Here is a 19,822-nt window from a genome sequence, read left to right as displayed (position 1 = left end):
AGCATGTATGCACACTCACACTACACACATACGGAAATAACCACACATTAATAACAAAAAACACACTTAACCATTTAACCGCACATACACATACACGTTTATACTTGTACACTACACTCATAAGTATAGATATTCACACAAACACACATAAACTAATACACAAACAAAGTAAATATATATATATATATATATATATATATATATATATATGTATATATATATGTATATATATATATATATATATATATATATATATATATATATATATATATATATATATATATATATATATATAATGCACACACACATATACATGCATATATATATTTCTTTCTTGGCTTGACTGCCGATCGTCAACACGTCTTGTGTCCATCTCGCATGTTCCTGCCTTTAGGTTTTTAATTCATACTCGCCAGCTCAATTTGAATCGTCCTCAGTCGAAAGACGCCTGTTGTTATTTCTTGTAGTATTCGTAATTGTGTACCATGTTCTCCGTTTTTTTGGTTGTTTGTTTTTTTTTGTCTTTGTTGCTGCACACATTCGCTAGCTTTCTTACAAAGAGATCTAATGGTCTTAGCTTAGACTTTTTGGGGACAACCAGATCGAACCATTTCAAGTGTAACTGTCCGAAATGGTCGTGACTTCTGGTACTTGACTGATGAAAGAAAGCCAAGAATGACGCGTCTGTTTTTACTTGTCCTTCTAATTGTTGTTTCTCTTGTCCGGCTTTGTGTCGTCTATCTGTCTGAACGTTTTAATGTCCTCTATTGCGTTTTTGTTCCATTTATATATATATATATATATATGAGCCTAATGATTCCAACCTGCAACAGAAGTTTTATGGGATTGTATCGGGCTGTGCCGATATATTGTAAGATAAATATAGAAATAGCAATAAAAATATTCTATGGATGGAACTTATATATATATATATGTAGGCATCAAAAATTAAGCTGAAGCTCGATAAAGAAACCGACGGAAAATTCACGCATAAGACATGAACGTGCTCTTTGCTCGTCAGTTATCGGCCCCCAAAACCATTACAATTTCACACACACACACACACACACACACGCAAACGTATTTATATTCTCAGGCACATAGATATAGTCACGAGTAAATAACACACCGACACACATGACAACTCATAAACAAATATATTCCCATATATATTCAAAAACGCACATACACGAATCCGCGTACACTCACACGTATAGATATTCACGTAGACATATATAGGCAAGCAAACATAGACAAACGAAAAACAATGCCAATAAATTGCCTGCACACCCCTCAAACCACCTCCTCTTCTACAGCATTGTCTTACATCATGTTTTATGTGACAACCGTAAACATTCAGGGTGATACTTTAATCTTCCATCTGGGAATTATCGATTAGTATAATCTAAACGAACAACATTTATTTGTCTTTTCTCTTTCTTCTTCTCCAACTGATATCTCTCTTTTGTTTACACATCTATCTATCTATCTATCTATCTATCTATCTATCTATCTATCTATCTATCTATCTATCTATCTATCTATCTATCTATCTATCTGTCTGTCTGTCTGTCTATCTGTCTGTCTGTCTGTCTATCTGTCTGTCTGTCTGTCTGTCTGTCTGCGTGCGTGCGTGTGTACCTACCTACCTACCTACCTACCTACCTACCTACCTACCTACCTACCTACATACCTACCTACCTAGAGTCTATCTAACTGTTTTTCTGTCTATCTATCTATCAACATGCCCTTCCATCCATCCATCCATCCATCCATTCATCTCTTCTATCTGTTTGCCGGTCTGATTGTTTGTCTATACATTAATTCATGAGAAGGTAATTCAGTTGATCAAACAAGTGAATACTCGCTGTACGGCGGAGATCTATTACCACCGGTTTCAACTCCATCTAACTTTATCTGATCTGCAGTTACACAACAACAACAACAGCAACAGCAATATACCATCCTCTCTGCTTCTCTCCACCATCTCATCTCATTACTTAATTCGTACGTACGTACGTACGTACGTAGATACATACATAGACATGAAAATGAGAGGAGGAGCAATAAATAGACTCCTTCTGGAGGAAAATCAGGAGCGAAGAGAAGGAATTCAATAAAGATGCTCTGTAGCTGGAAGAAATCCGAAAAAGTTATTACTCTTGCGTTACATCCAAGACATACAACATTGATGGTGAACCAATGGTAACTGTGATCCAGAAACTCCAGGATGGAAAAGCACCTGGAAGAGACTTGATTGTTGGATATTGGTACAAGAAGCTAACATTCTTCCGACAATATCTTATCAATCTGTACCAGCAAGCTTTCATTGTGAACAGTAGCATACCACACTGGCTGGCTCTGGCAGAGACAAATTTGATCCCCAAATGCAGAACCACCCACATGGCAAAAAAAATCACTGGTTAATTGAATGCCAGAACTTAATGCATAAGATATGTACAACCTGTTTAAACCTCTTCCTTCAAGACCATTGTGAAACTAATAACATTATCATAGCATAACAAACAGCTGGGAAGAGGGGAGTCTGGGGATGTTCCGAGCAATTGCTAATCAACAAAACTGTGATGTCAGAGGTACAGGAGCATAGGAGGAACCTAGTTTCAATATGGCTAGATTACAAGAAAGCATTTGACTCTGTTCCCCACTCATGGATGCTAGAAACCCTTCAACTTGCTAAAGTTCCAGTAAGAATAGTCAAAGCCATAGCTGACCTGATTTCGTCGTGGGCCACCATCTTAAAATTAAACACAGAGTTGTTTATACTTTCTGTAAACCCCTAGTCATTCATGTTAAGAAAGTTTGAAGGATATCTCACTGGTTCACAAGGGAAACAAAAATAACAAAATTACACAGTTTCTATGCGGACCACTAAAATATGCATGAAATGAAAATGCATGAAAGGAAAAAGAGCCTTGACCTAGTTACAACATTCTCAAAGGATGTAAGGTTGGAGATTTGTCAGGATAAATGTTGTTATATGGTTGTGAAAAGGGGGAAAGACTATAAACTAGACTATTAACATCTCCATCAATGATTTGTCTGTTTCCCCTGTATCTGAGGAGTAATGTTATCGGTATCTAGGGGTGGATGAAAATATATCTTACAATGGCACCCGTAATAAAACACGTGTCACTAAAGAATATTACAGCTGAATAAAGAAAATTTGGACCTCAGAACTCTTTGCATTCAATAAAACAGTGGCCCACAGTTGGGCTGCTTGATGAGATCCGAGCCATTGATGTGAAAACCAGAAAAATACTAACAAGTACACATAATTTCCACATAAACAGCGACGTAGACCGCCTGCACCTAAAACGAAAACAGGGCGGCAGAGGCTTAACATCGATCCAAAATCCCTTCGAACGTCACATCATATCCCTTCAGCAACATCTTCTAACCACCCACCGAGTGTCGAAGTGTATCCCTTGATCAGGTTTGCATATATGAAACTGATAACATGATAAGACTTGGAAGGCAGCTCCTTGAGCAACCTTCTGTGTCTGATAACCTAGAATACATGCCCAAAGAAGTTGCCCGATTCCACGGCAACGTATCATCAGATGAAAGGATGAGCCTATATGAGCAGAAAACTATGCATGGATATGTTTGTTAGTAGAAAGTTCCTTGATGATAGTAACATTGATCATCAAAGCAGTTTATCATGGACCAATAGCCAGATTACTTCGTCCCACTTTGCAATCCAGGAACAGGAGATATCAACCAAGCACCTGATGCACAAAAGGATAGAGATGCAGGAAAAGCAGTAAAATGTGACAACCGATGCAAACTTTGTAGAGTTCACACTGAAGATATCACCAACATCATAAGCAGTTGTCCGAAAATGTCATCAGGGTGTTATCTACCGATGAGACATGACGTTGTAGCTAGGACACTCTATAATGAAATCCATTGGAAGGATAATCCCGAGGACAAAGAAATAAAAAAACCATAATATGGTAGAAGACATAGCCACTCATTATGAAAAGGTATACTGGTGGAATGTACCAGTGAAGACCTCAATAAAATGTAAGCACAACAGATTTGATATAATGATTTGGGATAGGGAAGAGAAACTGCGCACAGTTGGGGAAAGTAGCTGCCCAGCGGATGTTAACATAAAGCTGAGGATCAGTGAAAAAGAGAACACCTCCGTTGAACTATTGAGAAATCTGCAGTTACTCTATCCAGATTACAAGTTGAGGTTTATACCTGTAATTATTGGGCCCCTAAATACCAATCTTGAGAAATTAGGCTTCTCAAAACAAAAAAGGAGAAAGATAATTCGAAGACTACAGATCCAATCCATCACTGGAACTGCAAAAATCTGTAAAACTTTCCAGAAGTTTATCATTTAAATATGTATGAGCATGTCTAGATATGTAACGATATGCACGAGAATACATACATAAAACATACAAATCTGCACATACATACATACATACATACATACATACATACATACAAACATACATATGTACATACAAACAAAAATACCCTGTTGTTGATGTTGAAATTCCAATGAAGGAGCTTTGGATCTAGGTTAGAAACCGGTTCTGTCTCTATTGCCAAGAAATCTTGAAATAAAACTGAACAATGACATATGTAACATACATTCAAGTATATATGCACATGTTTAGACATTCAGCTATATACATGAAAATACATACATAAAACTGTCTTAATTCAAAAGGTCTTCTCGCTTTGTTAGCGACCGGCTTGAACTCTCAAGAAACTTAAAGAAAAATCACGCGCGCGCGCACACACACACACACGCACACACACACACACACACACACACATGAGAGGTACTTTATTTTATCGACCTCGAGTCATTACATAATATTACAAAGCATTTTTCTAGCGATCTATTGATTCCACCATGCCAACACAGTTTTCTAAGACTAATTAATTAAATTAAATGCTAGCTAACGTAGTGGAGGGCTATCAGGTGCATTTGGTAAATGGTTGAGCCAAAGCTAATTTGTTGATCTGTCGCTATATATTGTTGAATTTGATATATGATTCTAAGAACAGCTGTGTGTGACGTTGCCTGCTAATCACGTGGATACAACATCTATGTGGCCGCTCACCGGCTAGATAGAGCAATCTAGATTCACTCAAATTAGAACTCTTACTGCCTTAAAAAGGGAATGACAGAAAATTTCAGTCTCAGACACACTGTTTCTGAAAGTGAAAAGATACAATGGTCTTGAGGGTCCACTAACTGTTCGATCTCAGACATGACAACAGAAGAAACAACAGCAACAACAACAGGAGAAGCAGTAGAAACAATGATAGCAACAACGACAACATCAGCACAAACAACAACAACAACAACAACAACAACAACATATCCCGTTATATAACTATATCAATCATAATTACCGTTAGAAATGTCAGTATCTTCATCTTGACTATTTAACCGCTTCGAAGACAGCAGCTGCAATTCCTTCCATCTCGAGTGATCGTGTAGAAGCTTCCCAGACAGAGAAATGTGCTCAGTCTGTTACACTAGTTCCCATTCAGTTCATTCTTGCATGTCGCGGTGTTCAGTGTGGTTAGGCGGAAACAGGGTATAACTGGGAAAAATTACCTGCGGTCGAGGCCTTGTCGTTCGGCCGACAACATTTTAATATTATTGTCAAGAGAGAAGGGCTGTGACCATGATTTCTTACAAGACCTTCAAAACTGATGAGGAGAATTAAGGGAGAGAGGAAGGTGTTCTGAAACTAACTGAAGACCTGGCCCAAATGTTTGCAACAAAATGGGTTCCACTAAAAGTACCCGAGATGTTCGGTGGTGGTGTTAAACCGGGTAACGTAAATTGAGGTGTTTGATCAGGGGTGATCTAGGGTAACACAGTAACAACAACTCCAGTGACAGGGTATCAGTAGATGATAATTTTAACCCTTTGGTCAATGTCGTAGAGACGAGCTGACGAAACTCGCTACGGCCGCTCGATATGCTAGAAACCGTAACCAAATTTTCCTCAAATTATGTCTTAGTCTTTTAGAAACAAGAGTGTCTATTGGAAAATGTAGTCCTGGATTTTACAAAAGGAGTGGATGTTTATCGATGGAATATCATTGAACTGACCCGGGGCTAAGCAAGAACAACAACAACAGCAGCAGTACAACAATAACAACAACAGCAACAACAACAAAGGATGCAAACGACTCGGTGTTTTGAGACAGCCAAAAGAAATTATATAAGCCGTGTATTTTCTACACTGTCATTGATCGAATTTTATTGTATATTTATTTGGTCATCTTTTATTGCAGAAATGTCAAGATTGATCAGAAAAGTAAAATATTACATTTACCACACTATAACCACGAGAGATCTAAATTTAGAAGTATAGCAGTAAGATACAAACTGTAATGTATGGACATATGACGTGTTATTTCATTGTTGTATGAGATGGTAGAAAAGAAGAATGAAACATTAGAGTGTGGAACATTTGAGTATGGAACATTAAAGATATATCAGAAACTGTTCCACACATGTTTGTATTTAGTATTTTTCCTCAGCCCTATTGCTCTAAAAATTCATTTAGAGAGCAGACATATTTCTTTGCTCATTTGAAAGGTTCGTACTATAAAGAAATAAACAAATATTTGAAACAAATGGCAAAGTATCACAAAAGGAATTACCTGTTTAATACGAAATCAATATGATACGAAAATTGATTAATAAAAGCTTTTGAATGAATAATGTATCCGCCACCTTTACAAGACCAATTCTGTAAGGGATATTATCTTAACGACGAGAAAACTTATTGATCATTGAAAGACTTGTGAATTGAAATACCTCCGGCAGCAGAATCGTGTAACTGTGAGGTAAGGGGAGATAACTAGAAGAAGTTATTGGAAAAATTGTGAAGGTTATACAACTGAGTTAGGAAAAATTTATAACTGAATTCAAACAAAGAAGAGGTATATATCGAAACACATAAAAAACCCCATAAAAATTCAGTGTAAGATGCTGAAAAAAACAAAAAAAAAACAAAAACAAAAACAAAAGAAAACAATGATTTCAAATTTTGGAACTAGGCCAGCAATTTCGGGGATGGGGTAATTCGATTACATCGACCTCAATGCACAACTGGAAGATATTTTATAGACCTCCGAAAGGATAAAAGGCGTCGGAATTTAAACTCAGAATGTACAGACGTACGAAATACCGCGGTGTGCTAATGATTCTGCCAGCTCGCTGCCTGAAAAATATGTATACTTTTGTTGTGAGTTTTATAATTTTTGAGTTGATCAGGATAAGGAAAAGAGAAATACATATGGATGCATGGATGTGTGTGTGTGTGTGCGTGTGCGTGCGCACGTGCATATTAATATGTATATGTATGTGAGTGTATGAGTGTTCCATATTTCTTTTAAAAGCATCTTGAAGGTTAAAACCATTAATGTTTTTTGTATCGTGTCTGTTTTTGTTCAGAGGGCCATTGTTTTTGCTGGATCTTTCCTTGGCCATAGTCTTTAGTTGGTTCATCGACGTGTCAGTGGAATGGTAAATGGCTGATCTGACACGTTAGAAGGAAATGTGACATAGTAACTGCTGTATCGACGCCTCCAGGCGAAGAAATAGGATCTCCGAAGGCATATAAATAGAGGTAGTCTGGCCGTGGTAGGGGTGTTGAGTAGCAGTTTTGGAATTTGAGTTGAGTTTTCGATAACGGAGAGTTTTTGAAGTAAGTTGCAACGTTGAATATTTTTTGATAAAAAATTTGTTGTTAATTATTGGTGTTGATTGTTGATATTGTTCGTTGTTTTTTCTCTCTTCCAATTATGGGAAAATAGAGAAAGCGCCGGTAGGTGGCCAGAGTGATGCGGCCGCTACTGGAAGAGGAACAGAGGAAGGAAAACTGGAAACAATTGAAATTAAGGTGGAGCCGAAGAAAATGGAAGAATGTGAGAAGTTGCTGGCGAAAGTCGGAGACATGTTGAAGTTGACACCGCTTGCGGAGCTGATAAGCGGTGTAAGAAAGAGAACTGTGGTATTTAAAACCATGAAAATTGCAACAAGAAAGATAGAGCTCGCGACAGTGGAGGAGATTGAGGAATGCTTGAAAAGTATCAGGAAAGAAACAACGTTTATAACAAGAGGAAGAAAGTATGCCACTGTGGAGGTACGCTTTGCAACAAAAATAGAAGCAATTAAGAACTCTACGGAAGCTATACGATCGGAGGAATGGGTGCTGTTGCCGTCGTACTGTGGCAAACGTGTGGCCAGAGTGCGAGTAGGCAAAGTACCCCCAGAGCTAGAAGAAGCATGGCTGATGACAGCAATACTGTTCAATATGAAGGAAGAGGCCAAGATATTGAAGGCCACAAGAACACAAAGTGTTGATTACTGGGGATATGGAATTGAACTCACTATCCAGGCAACAGTGGAAGATTTAAATGGAATCGATGAAGAGATAGTGCTGCCCGACGACCTAAGATTTAGAGTAAAAGTGGAGGGCAGGCCGCCTATATGTTTTGCATGTGGGGAGAAAGGCTACTTGAAGGCGAGATGTCCACAGAGAGAACCAACAGAAAAACAGGAAAACACGAACCCGGTAGTACAGACAGAGACAGAAGAAAATACAACGGAGGAGGGATTCACGGTGGTGGAAAGAAAACGAAGGAGGAGTGGAAGAACAAACTAGCCACCAGAGAACCAGAAAAAGAAGAAAGAAGAAGTGGAAAAGGAAGCTGTGACCAGAGGGATGGCAGACGAAGAGGTGATGGAGAAAGAGAGAGAGAAGACAATTGAAAAGGTGTATTTGCAGAAGGAGGAAGCAGTGCTAATGACGTCGGTTGTCACAGCGAAGGAAAAAGATTCGGGAGTGCAAATGTGCGAGGGTGAAATGGAGAGATTGTTTAGAGTTGAAGAGGGAAAGACACCAGTAACGGAAGAAGAAAAGAAAAAAAAACCAAGAAGATGGAAAAACAAATGGAATTTTGTGACATATTCAAAGAACAAGTAGACGGAGAAAAAAATTGTAAAATTTATACATATTATAAGAGTAAAGTTATCCACAGATGTGTACTCTGAAAATGTGAAGGCCATTGTGGTCGATAAGGACACATACAGAAAAGATTGATCCGCTCGGAGTAGCGGTAGAGTTCGACGAGCTGCCACCAGTAATCGAACTCAAGGACTTGGAGCCTTTTATGAGATATTAAAAAAAAAAAAGAGTAAAATTGTTTGGAAATAAAAGGAACAAAAAGTAGGAAAAAAGTAAAAGTGTTTCGTGTTATAAAGAGAGAGAGAGAGAGAGAGAGAGAGAAACAGATAATTAAGAAAAAAACAATAGAAAAAAATGAACAATGTTAAATAGAAATAGTGTATATAAACGTTCAAATAGTACTGCATGGGAATGGGGCCCATGCAGCCATTTCATTTCTTCATTATATAATATCTCATTGTCATTCGTTTTATGTTTTATATTCCCATTGTAATGTGTCTGTCCTTGTAGTGTCCCCCTCTGTGGTATGACCGTAAGTGCCGAATAAAGAGAAAAAGTGTTGAGTAGCAGTCGAGTAGTGTTGAGTAGCAGTCGAGTAGTGTTGAGTAGCAGTCGAGTAGCAGCTGTGTAGCGGTTGAGTGGAGATCATCCGAAGGTGCTAGATAGCAGTAGCGTTGAGACATAACAGTAACTTAAAAGTCGCAGGGAAACTTTGATCACGCTTAGTAAGTTTATATCCTATTCTTTTATTAGTTTTGGTTATTAGTCATTTAGCAGCAGAGTCATCTCATTACACACACATACACACACACACACACACGCACACACACACACACACACACACACACATACATACACATACATTGATGTGTGTATTTAATCCATGTGTGTATGCATGAATGAATGCATGTGTGTGGGTGCATCTGTGTGTGTGTGTGTAAGTGTAAGTGTGTGTGTGTATTTATGGGAAATTGCTTATATGGGAGTACATTAGTATATTCCGAAAAGTATGTATATACACGTGAGTGATTCTTCATGAGAGAGAACATTTGCAACACCTTCACAAGCAATGATTGTTTTCTCTAACGAATACACACATATTATATATATATATATATATATATTCGTAGAGCGTTCGCTGAATACAAATTACTAGATTATTAACATAAATGATAGAAATTATTGCTATATACATTTATTACAGATATTCTTTCCTTCAACATTGTAACTTCTATTTTATCCCCTGAGAAGAACTCTAAAATACTGCTCAAAGCGATATACGCGCTAAATGTAAGAAATAAAAACTAAAGAAATCTGCACAAAATCGAGTAACTTGGCGATTATTTATTCCCTGTGAGCACAACTTCTTTCTATGGTTATTATTGCAGTAAACATAAACACGTAGCTTTATATTCCAACAAGGAATTTATTTATAAAGCAACCTGCTTTGAATTATATGTGAAATAATTGTTGATTACAATTGAGTTCTGTATTGATGTGTTATGTTGTTGTTTTGCATATACTACAAGTCGTTTTATCATGAATATTTTTCGAGGAGCGATATCTTCAGGCGTCTCCAGATTTTAAATCATGAATTACTGTATAGTAACAAGCCCAAGTGATGTATAGAAAAAAGTTTTTTTGTTTCTAAAACATTCAATTATAGGTTGATTGTGTCATACTCTGTCCCTTTCTGTTAGCCTTTCTCAAAATTATACATTTCTCAAAATGTTTAGCCAACGGATACCTTATCTTACTGAATATTCTAACTACGGCAACACTTTCTTAAATAACAATTTTTTCCTTAACAAAGAGAAATTCGAAAAGACTCATAATTCTTAGATCACAAATGTTTTATCGGTTGTTTATCTATTTTATTTGTAGTACATCGTGTTTATGGCGTATGCGACTGGGTCATTCTGCTGTATGACACACGCACACACACACACGCGCGCGCGCGTGTGCAAATACACATGCTTACGTGCATGTATGTGTGTGTGTGTGCGTTTCTCTATTCCCGAGCGTTAAACTAATACATCCATTTGTTGTTTACACCACCTGTCTTCGTCTGTTGTTTCGTAAATTCTCCCATATATATAATGCATACACACATACACACTCAAGCTATTTGCATGAAATATCTTGCCAAGACAAGATATTTAGTGTCAATATTGGTTACAGGGCCAGGAATATAGGAGTGTTATGACCTCAAGCGCTAGCAAAGACGCTCAAAATCTCCAATGCCATTCCCTGCCTATCTGGTTTATATCAGAATGATCCTCTCCAAGAGACATGTTTTGACATAAGCAGAGGGGTACCGTACTCCCAGCTGTCTTTCAGCATGCCGGACTCCAACCCGGAATTTCTGAGTATCTGTGCCGTTGCTTCGTAGTCGTTGAACCTACCCTGGGTACATCCGACCTTTTGACAGGTCTTGCTTTTAGTCCTGCTGAGGTTCTAGTAACACTCCCCACCAGGCTAGTCAAGTGAGGGTGCCGGTTAAGCCACCGACGAATCGACGAGACAGCAGGTTGTACAGGATTCCATGTTACCTGCAGCTCTCATGAGAGACCTCACACATGATCTGACATGATACTGGGGTCTAGCAGATCGGACGAGGATTCAATGGACGTTGTGTTCTTCCGTATCGTGTTCGTCGACGCGGGTACGTGCCGCTAGGCTCAACACGGTCAGTGAGTTCTCGATATGCCGCCACTCTCACCTCGTTCATCAACATCTGAGGGCTCTCACATTCGCTGCCGTCGTCGCCCTCCGCTTCGCGTACCGGCATCAACTCGCTCCTGGACGCGTTGTAGGGCAGCAGTAGCAGCAGGTTTGTTCGTTCGCTCGTTCACACGCTCGAACTTCTTGCCGTCACCCAGCTGTTGTTGCTGTCGTTGTGACCGCCACTGGAACAGCGTCTGCAGCTCGTGTCTGTCCCAACGACGTCGTTATCATCCTGTCCGTCCGTGCGTTCCCGGGACTGCCTCCGCCCGCCTCCGCCCGCCTCCGCCCGCCTCCGCCCGCCTCCGCCCGCCTCCGCCCGCCTCCGCCCGCCTCCGCCCGCCTCCGCCCGCCTCCGCCCGCCTCCGATAACAATATAATCGAACAAACGATGGTCCAAAAACTATTTAAAGATGTGTACCACACAGGAAGCACTCAAACCTTATCTAACTCGAACTTCTTAACTGGAAATCGGCTCAAAAAAGAGATCCTAAAACAAAACTGAGCCAAAAGTTTTCCTATGCAAAATATTGACATGAAACTCAAAGAGTTTATGTTAATAAGGCAAGTTATATGCATTAAATTTGTCCCAGAGAAAAGAGCCAATACGCACTAAAGCATTTTTCTCCAAGAAAGGAGAGTTCCTATGAGACGAAAAATAAAAAAAATCTTACATGATTTAAATAAATGCATGAAACTGAGTATTAGTATTTGGGTCGATAACTGATGAAGAATTAGGGTCCTTCTGTGTCTGTCCAACGTGTACGTTTTGTAGTATTTAATGCATTTTTCACAAACGCGCGCACACACACACACACACACTCACACACACACACACACACACACACACACACACACACACACACACACACAGAAATATAGTGCATGCTCAAACGTGTGTAATTTAATCAAGTTTGTTGGAGACACACTTCACGATTACGATTCAAAATTTTAATCTCTTGTAACCAGCAATTTGGAAGAAAGATTTTGGAATACATTCCTGGTTCCAAAAGTGTAAGTAAATAAAAGTAGTATGATATGAGTGAATATCGTCTGGATATAAAATTTCTGCTCGATAATATTTCCCATACTCTCCATTTTCTACAAGTTTTGGTAAATTCTAAAAATAAAAGTAATTCAAAATTTAAAAATCACTTCTAGCTTAAAATAGCTTCTAGTTCTAGAGAAGAAGCAAAATTCAATTTTTAAGTAGAAGCAGGTAAAATAATTAGATACGGAATTTATAAAGGATTTTAACTTGATACTTGAAGAGTCATAAATTTTATCGGTATTCTAAATAACATTTAAGTATTGAATATAATGGCGCTTTCATTGGTAGAAGGTGTGAGCGAAACTAGGTTTTCTATTTACTTTGAAGTCGGTTTATGAAAGCTTGTCTTTCAACTTATTTTGAAAGAGGTCACTGTAGTCGGAAAAATCAAACATATGCGTAAAAATAAGCGAACATTTTAATTAAAGGTGATCGATTTCCTGTAAAACAAATACGAAGCGATATGATAGAATCCGTGTCATTTAATTTATTTACTTATTGATTCACTTATTTAATTATTCATCTGTTTGTTTATTTTCACGAAGGAAAATTTCTTGTAGTAAAGTTATGTATGCAAATATCCATACATTGAGTCATAGTGGATTAAGAGTAAAATCTTAAAAAACAAAAAGAAGAAAAACCAGAAGACCATTCACGTAGAATATTGATTCATTTGCAAAATGTGTCAATTTAATTGTGATTTAATGCTTATCTGCCAAATTCCATAAACACAAAGATCCGTTAATGGCAATCTAAAAACAAAATATAATGTTATCGAAGATTAATGATCACAATTCTTTGGTAACTAGGATTTCAATAGGATTCTAGAGGCCAGAAGGGAATGTAACACTCTTATCACTAATTTAGATTTAATTAGTTCCGGTCTGCCACTTCTCTCAATTAAAACATCATACATTATGCCCCCAAAATGTCATTTATTTCCCCTGTACAAATTGATTTAGTCTGACAACATCGCAAACGATTCTATCGTTTATCTCATATTCTGTAGTTTTATGTTTTTTTTATTGTATTTTTTCCCAATTTCTTGTGAGAACTAGAGGAGCCGAGATGTGACTTGGTGATGTTTTTAATCTCGCAACATGAAATCATTTGAAAATATTAGCAAAAAAAAAAAAGAAAATGGATGTAAATAACATTAAAAAAAATAAATGTTACTGTTTTATCAAAGCTCTTAGTAATGGTTCCACATCGTAAAAAAGGAAGTTGCAGAACAAATAAAAAGAGTACAATATTTGTAGTAGACCAAAATGAAATAAATAAATAAAAGTAAAAATCTGCCAAGAAGAATTAACACGTGATTTTTACGATGTATGCCAAATAAAAAAAAACTTCTCAAAGTAGTAAACAAGTAAGAGAATCATGACAAAGAAGTGTTACCAAGAGCAGAAGAGAAATAATATCACTATGAGCTATAATTAACAGTAACGCACATTTATAAAACTCAGCTTACCACAAAAAACAGCAAGAAAAACAAAATAATTAATAGTGAAACTTACTAAACAACAGAATTTGAACAAAATAATTTCTGAAGGCATTAAAAGAAACAAAAAGGAAAATGAAGTTAAAATATGGAATGCACGAAAATATGTTAAAGGAAGTGAGGAATATACATACATATGTGTGTGTATATATGTGTATATATATGTGTGTATGTATGTGTGTGTGTGTGTGTGTATGTGCGCGCGCGTGTGTATGTGTAAAACAAAAATGACCTAAGAGAAATGCCTCAGAGTGGCTTGTGGTATGTATATGAGCAACACAAATATGTATTCCCCTGATTCCGTTATGTGGTTCACTTAAAAAGTAATGGAATTTGCGGTTTTGAGGAAACAAATTGAGGTTAATATGATTGTTGTTGAAAAGATGAAATGATAATAAAAAAGAAAACAAAGGTAGGCGAAGTGAGAGAGGGGGAGTGGGAAAGAGAAAGAGAGAAAGATATATATATATATATATATATATATATATATATATATATATATATATATATTATATATAAAGAGAGAGAGAGAGAGATAAAGGCTCACCGAAAGAGACAAATTGTAGGAAATGGTGGCTCGATAAGATGAACGTGGATAAAGTGTTAGCTCAATCAGAAAAGTACGGTATGAACTATGAACTATGAACTACTCTTTTTAGAATTCGGTTCAGAGATTGAAGTTGACAAATTCGTCAGACAAACAGCATGATAGTTAGCATTAATGTGAATCGGTTCTTAGATAATATCAACAAAAAGTTTTGAGTTGCAAATCGAATCTTTCTGGATCTAAAAACAAAATCAGGACTGCTTGAACCCATAACGGTAGGACACGGTTTCTAAAGAAAACCTCAAGTTACCTTTATTTATTATTAATTTCATGTAGAAATTGTTGTTTCTAGTATATATAGTATGGGATAATTTTTCAGTGTGAAAATAAAATATTTTATTTTGGATTTGTCAACCCTGTTCCTGTCCCAAGCATTTTCACAGCGTTCTCCTAAACGTCTATGTTTGTTTCAAGACTTTTAGTTAGCTCTAGTTTCATACATTCTGAGAAATATAAAACTTTCCTTTCATAAGGAAGTTATTCTGTAGTTGACAAAAATTGGGAATGTGTATCGTATGTGAAGCATGAACGCCAAGGAAATAAGTCGTGTATATTACATATGATACACAGAACGTGCAAAGAGTTAAACTAGTACTTGGTTCACTCTGAGGGTCAGTCTTGTATTGAGAAGTATTTCAGAGTAAGATGAGGTGGTAAATAGACAAAAGGAGATGAAATTGCATATGACAGAGTCATTTATAGAAAAGAATGAGTAAAATGACAGATCTTCGTTGGATATGAATGATTTTGGGAACGCAGTAGGACCAGCATCATAGAACAAAAAGGAATGGCCTGTAAAGAAGGTCATTACGGCATTCATCAGTAACAAGGAAGACTATTCATATGGGATGGGGGATGGATATCAAAGAAATTCTTAGTCTGAATCCTGTCAAAGAACTTCCTAGTATCTAGTATAGTTCGAGCTGGCCGAATCGTTAGCACGCTGAGAACAATGCTTGGCGGCATTTCGTCCGTCTGTACGTTCTGAGTTCAAATTCGACTTTGCCTTTCGTCCTTTCCGGGTCGATAAAATAAGTACCAGTTGAGCACAAGGAATTGCTGGCCTAGTGCCAAAATTTGAAGCCAATATTTAGTGCAGTTGACGAAATTTCTGTTTGAAGCAGTTTCCCAAAGATCTATACTTTTTATAAGAAACAAAATGATTTCATATCGTGGGTAGCGATATGCAGACTTTGGAGTGGCGTATTGTGGTGGAATATAATATAGAGGAAGATATCTATGACACACGTTTGTTGATTTAGTCAAGTCACATAGAAAAGAACATCGATCACAAGAGGGTTCAAAACTAACAAAGGATCTAATACTTTTCTGGTTTCCACACGAATGATTATTTTGAAATCGACAAAAAATTACTTATCAACCAAATATGTTATCCGCCATTACTTCAAAGACATTTATTTAACCATAAGGAAAAATATACAAATAAAATGCGCAAAAAAAATTAAAAATTAATTAATCATCCCATAGATTCCATGAATTTTTCATAATTATTAGATGTCTTACCACAGTAATTAATTAGCAATTGCAATTGAAGCAGCTCATGCTAAAATAATTACTAGCGATTTTTGAAAATGTAAATTAATTTTTGCCTCTTTAATTTATTGTACAAAGTAACTTTTTCTATATAGGTTTCTCTTTGTATTCGTTAGAGATTATACACCTTGTTATTCATTATTATTATTATTATTATTATTATTATTATTATTATTATTATTATTATTATTATTATTATTATTATTATTATTATTATTATTATCATCATTTTTTAAAATCAAAGGCAGGGAGCTAGCAGAATCGTTAGTGCGTTGGACAAAATGCTTCCGGCTCTTTTCGTTCTGAGTTCAAATTCCATGAAAACCGACCTTGCTTTTCATCCCTCCGGGCTCGATAAAATAAAGTACTAGTCAAGTACTGTAGTCGATGCAACCAACTAACCTATCCCATAATATTGCTGGCTTTGCGCCTTAAAATTTGAGAGAATTGTTATTGTTTATCATGCTTGCAACGGACGTGGGCTAGCGGAACATACAGGACGTGGAACAAGATCTGCTGCGGCACTTGTTCCGGTTCTTTACGTTCTGAGTTCAAATACCATCAAGATCAGTTTTGCCTTTCCTCATTTCGAGGTCGATAACAAAGTTACCAGTCAAGTAATGTTGCTCAAATTTGAAACAACTTATCACGCTTCTACTGCACCATCAGCTGTACCTCAGTGTTCTTGATATGAGCACAGCATTGCCTTATAAAGGTGTAGATTTGCATTTGAATACTAAATCAGTTTTCCATGACTTTGAGATTTGTTATAATTGTTGTTATTTTAGTATTTTATCTATTGTACAGATTATGCATGATATGAGTTGTGTTATTTTGTTTGGTGGTGTTTTATATTAGTGGTTGTGGTGTGATTGGTGTTGTGTGACTTAGTGTGAGGCGTTGATCGTGCAGAGTATTTATATTGTGGGATAACTACTGTGTATAATGTGAGTCGTGTGACCTGTGGGTAGGGTACATGAGTGAGTGAGAAAGAGAAAGAATGAGAGTGAGAGAGGGAGTCCCTGATATGGCTTTTACGTATTTATTTATGTTTCTTTTCTTTGAAAATCATATTTAGTACTCCAAGTATTATTTTCACTGTTTCATTCTTCATGTTTTACTTATTTCAGATTCAAGATCCTTATATTTTGACTACATCTCAATCTCTTTTAGCCATGCTTTGAACAGAAAGGTCTGAGTTGTTTATTACAATGTAGAGGCTCTCACCCGACTCTTTTGGTAATTATATCTGGACAATTCTGCTGACACGATTGTATCTGTAAATGACTCAGACTTGGCAATTGCCTTGTTTGTTGGAAATGCTGTTGTTACTTTTTAAATTGTATTGGTTATATCGTTTGCGCTTGATGTTAGCATCTTTTTCCATTATATTATTTTTTGTAATTATTCATCGTAAGTTTGTTCGTCTGTTTACACGTTCAAAAGTTGTTAGTTGCTAAAATTTTGTTATGTAACATTTGTTTAAGCCAAGTAGAACGTATAGGGCTGGCTGGTCCCTTTGTGTCCTGGCCCATCTAGGACTGAAATTTGTTGGAAAGATTTTCAAATTTTGTTTTGAAAAACACTTCATCCTTTTTTTTTTTTTACAGATATGGCATCAAACTGAAGGAAGAGATAGAAATGACTTTCAAAGACAGGTGTAGCCAATTTCAGAATCCCTCCCCTTCAACCTCCGCTCGGAAGAGGAGAATGTTTTTCAAGCATTGTAAGTTCAAAGTCCGAATAATTACGCCGCTGCTATTATGGCAAACAACACCACCACCAAAACCACCATCACCACCGCCGCCAGCAGCAGCAGCAGCAGCAGCAGCAGCAGCACAAGAAGAAGAAGAAGAAGAAATAACAGCAACAGATTTAACAAAAACAAAATCAGCAGCAGGTGCAATGTTTGTGAAGAGATTGTTCTCCATGTAAAAGGGGAAAGTAGGTTTGAGCGCTGGAAGTTCAAAATTAAAAAAAAAGTTGCTCCACTGACATACTGACAAAGGAGAGTAACAGCAAAAGCAACAACATTAGCAATAGCTACAACAGCAACAATGGCAAAGGTACTAAAGATAATGCAGGCAACAGCAGCAACGAACAACGGCAGCTATAAAAGTAGAGACAGCAGTAACAGCGACAACAGCAGTAAGGACAGCAGAAACAGCAGTAAGGACAGCAGAAACAGCAGTAGCGACATCAGTAGTAGTTTGTCATTACCCTTACAGAAGTGGTTGTATGTTACCATTTTAGTGTCACGGGAAGAGTCATACCAAGGCATTATTACGCGACTATTTCTGACCTCGGCTTCATGCCTGAGTTTGTCAGCTGTTTTGCTCGAAGATGTCCTGTAAGAAGGAACCCAGTAAATATCCATCTCGCTGCCATTTAGCCACAAACTCTCTCCCCACTAACTGTCTTTGTTCAATTTGTCCTTTAGTTGTGTTGTCATATTTTACTTATGGTCTCCAATCAGAGACCACAGCATATTTCCCCTTGACTTGTCTTGTCTTCTACCATCTTGTCTCTGTATTCAGTTTCTGCTTCGGATTGATTGTGGTGACTGGTGTGTAGCAGCTAATTCCTCGTTATTCTTGTTACCTAAAGGTCCGGAAAAGTCTACACATATCATTTTGGAATCTGATATCCTCTCCTTTAACTAAATTAATAAAAAAAATGTAAAAACAAAACCAAAACAACAAAACCAAGAGATGTATAACTGTCTAGACCATTGATGATTTCTGTAATCAGTTGGCTTAGATTAAGAATAAAGGGGTTTTAGACGCTTGCAACAGAATGGAATACACCAAAGTTGCTCAAGGGACAGTGGGTGTAAAACTACCACCATAAACAGGCTCAGTGAATCAGAGCGGCTTACACACAGTTTCGATCTGCCAAGGTGTAAAACTACCACCATAAATAGACACAGTGAATCAGCGGCTAACATACAGTTTCGATCTGCCAAATTATGCTTAGATACTTGGATCGAATCAAGACTACGAGAGACGACACTTTCCCAAGCTGTCATACAGTAGGATCAAACCTGGAATAATCTGACTCTGAAGAAAACTTTTTTACTACATAACTTACTAGGTCTGTACTCTAATTAATATTTCTTCATTTATAAGTAGTTTCTCTCGAAGTGCAATAAATTTCATTTTTGTCCCTTGGCTTTTTATTTTCTTTTATAAAAAAAACCCTAATTTGCAGAACAAACTCCATTGCAATGCCAATCAATTTTATCCCCTAATGTATAAGCAGAACTTATGATGAGAACCAACCTCAGCAGAGAAAGGAATCCGAGTCACAGGTAGCATAACTGGAGAACTTACATACATATTGATATGTAAAACTAACAACAATATATTTCAAATAACACTTCAAATAACAATTACACTT

General features: G+C 37.1%; 1 long non-coding RNA gene across 1 annotated transcript; it reads left to right on the top strand.

Moving 5' to 3' along the window:
* The first annotated feature begins 9,564 nt into the window (after window positions 1-9,564).
* Window positions 9,565-19,588, top strand: LOC106869603 (uncharacterized). The gene is made up of 2 exons (XR_001409419.3): window positions 9,565-9,711; window positions 18,034-19,588. It is a non-coding gene; the product is annotated as an uncharacterized LOC106869603 (long non-coding RNA).
* Window positions 19,589-19,822: the final 234 nt, after the last annotated feature.

The sequence above is a fragment of the Octopus bimaculoides genome, chromosome 2 (assembly GCF_046866305.1).
Source record: "Octopus bimaculoides isolate indiv1 chromosome 2, ASM4686630v1, whole genome shotgun sequence".
Lineage (NCBI taxonomy): Eukaryota > Metazoa > Mollusca > Cephalopoda > Octopoda > Octopodidae > Octopus > Octopus bimaculoides.
The sequence above is the reverse complement of the archived record's forward strand: the minus strand, read 5'-3'. Positions and strand labels throughout refer to the sequence as shown.